This window comes from Scylla paramamosain, chromosome 26 (assembly GCF_035594125.1).
Source record: "Scylla paramamosain isolate STU-SP2022 chromosome 26, ASM3559412v1, whole genome shotgun sequence".
Classification (NCBI taxonomy): domain Eukaryota; kingdom Metazoa; phylum Arthropoda; class Malacostraca; order Decapoda; family Portunidae; genus Scylla; species Scylla paramamosain.
In genome coordinates, this window is record NC_087176.1 from 380,001 (window position 1) to 382,500 (window position 2,500).

The following is a 2,500-nucleotide window of genomic DNA, read 5'->3' on the forward strand; positions in this document are numbered from 1 at the left end:
AGCCGAGCCAATCTCTCTCTCTCTCTCTCTCTCTCTCTCTCTCTCTCTCTCTCTCTCTCTCTCTCTCTCTCACATTCACGAAAGAGAGATGCTCCTTTCCTTCAAACTTCCCTCCTTCTCTCCTTTTTTCTTTACCTATTCTTCACAAATCTCTTCTCCCCCCTCCTTCCCCCTAATCCTCCTACCCTCCCTCTCCCTCTTGCTTCACTAAGGAAGAAGAATTAAAGAGACAGAGAAAAATAGGTAAGAGGGTAAAAATTTTGATATACTGAGAGAGAGAGAGAGAGAGAGAGAGAGAGAGAGAGAGAGAGAGAGAGAGAGAGAGAGAGAGAGAGAGAGAGAGAGAGAGAGAGGGGAAGGGAGATAGGGGGAAACAAACGCGGGAGGGAGCGAGGGGAAGAGGGAGAGAGAGGGGCAGGAACAAGGTCAGGATGAATAAAAGTGGGGGGAAACAAGAGGAAACAAGGGAGGCTTCGGGTGGGATAAGTAATTGATGTGAAATATGTAGACTTCTGGTGGGTGAGGCAAGGATGGTCGGATGGTTGATTGACTGGATGGTTGGATGGTCAAATGGCTGGATGGTTGAATGGTTGAGTGAATGGATGGTTGGATGGTTGAGTGAATGGATGGTTGGATGGTCGGATGGTTGAGTGAATGGATGGTTGGATGGTTATGATGGTTAGATGGTCGGATAGTTGAGTTGCTGGATGGTTGGTTTGCTTGTTGGGTGGACGGTTGGATGGTCAGGTGATCGGATGGCTGGATCACCGGAATATTAAATGTCTGGATGGCTGGATGGCTGAGTGACTGGAAGATTAAATGGCTGTTTGGTTGGATGGCTGGATGGCTGAGTGACTGGAAGATTGAATGTCTGTTTGGATGGATGGCTGGAAAGTTAAATAAATGGTTGGATGGATGAATGGTTGGTTAAACGATTGGGTGGTTGAATGGATGGATGGCTAGGTACTGTATAGGCAGGTACAGACAAGCTGGCCAGACAGGGCAGGTATGAATGTTACAGCGGTGAAGTGGCAGACAGGGGTGCCATAACCAGACAGGTAGATTGATCAGGCCATGAATTTTACAGCAATGGACGGAACAGGGAAGTGGACAGGCAGGTAAGGCAATGGGTACGTAAGCAGGTATACTAGTGGTGGCAGTAATAGTCGTACTGGTGATGGTAGCAGTAGCAATAGAAGCAGTAGTATTAGTAGTAGTAGCAATAGTAGTAGCAGCGGTAGTAGTAACAGCAGCAACAACAATAGCAAGCAGTAGCAATAGAAGCAGTAGTAATAGTAGTAGTAGTAATAGTAGTAGTAGCAATAGTAGTAGCAGCGGTAGTAGTAACAGCAGCAGCAACAACAACAACAACAACAACAACAACAACAACAATAGCAAGCAGTAGCAATAGAAGCAGTAGTAATAGTAGTAGTAGCAGTAGTAGTAGCAGCGGTAGTAATAACAGCAGCAGCAGCAACAACAACAACAACAACAATAGCAAGCAGTAGCAATAGAAGCAGTAGTAATAGTAGTAGTAGCAGTAGTAGTAGCAGCGGTAGTAATAACAGCAGCAGCAGCAGCAACAACAACAACAACAACAACAACAATAGCAAGCAGTAGCAATAGAAGCAGTAGTAATAGTAGTAGCAGTAGTAGTAGCAGCGGTAGTAATAACAGCAGCAGCAGCAGCAGCAGCAGCAACAACAACAACAACAATAGCAAGAACAACAACAGCAGACAGCATCAACAATAGGAATAACGGGACGAAAAGCTTGTTTTTCTCACCCGTTCAAGCTCACAAGGCAATAAAAGCACATCTAAAAGCATCCTGAGATTACAGTTACATCCAGAACGAATGTAAAATGTGCATCGGCCGGGAATCGAACCCGGGCCTCCCGCGTGGCAGGCGAGAATTCTACCACTGAACCACCGATGCTTGATAGCACAAATTCTGGACAGTGAAGATTAGATACTGGGCGACAGAGAACAGCACATGCATGGAGGAAGATGATGGTGGAAGGAGAGATGAGGAAGGGAGGTTATGGATGGGGAAGGGAGGAGGAAGAGGTGCAGAGATGATTAGAAGATTAGAACAGTGATTAATTTACACAACACTGCACAGGAACGGCTCATCACAACACACACACACACACACACACACACACACACACACACACACACACACACACACAGGATCAGTGCAGGGAGAAGAGACGAGGCAGGAATGTCAAATGATTCGCTCGCTTGACGCACAAATGGCGTTAAGTAAACTACATGTCACTTGGCGCCTGACGAGAGCACGGGAAGGAGACAGCTGTGATGGGGGAGGAAGAGCAAGGGGTGCCAGTGGGGAGTCAGAGGGTGCCAGTGGGGAGTGCCAGGTGTGGGGAGGGCAGTGCAGGTGTGCCAGGTGTGCGCTGAGCCGGTGCGGGGCGGGAGGGGGGCGAGGCACGGGCTGGCGGGAGGGGAGGGGTGCGCGGTGCAAGGCTGGCGATGACTG

General features: G+C 48.2%; 1 non-coding gene across 1 annotated transcript; it reads right to left on the minus strand.

Moving 5' to 3' along the window:
• Positions 1-1,865: 1,865 nt before the first annotated feature.
• Positions 1,866-1,936, minus strand: Trnag-gcc (transfer RNA glycine (anticodon GCC)). Its single transcript has one exon. It is a non-coding gene; the product is annotated as a tRNA-Gly (tRNA).
• Between the last annotated feature and the right edge of the window lie 564 nt (positions 1,937-2,500).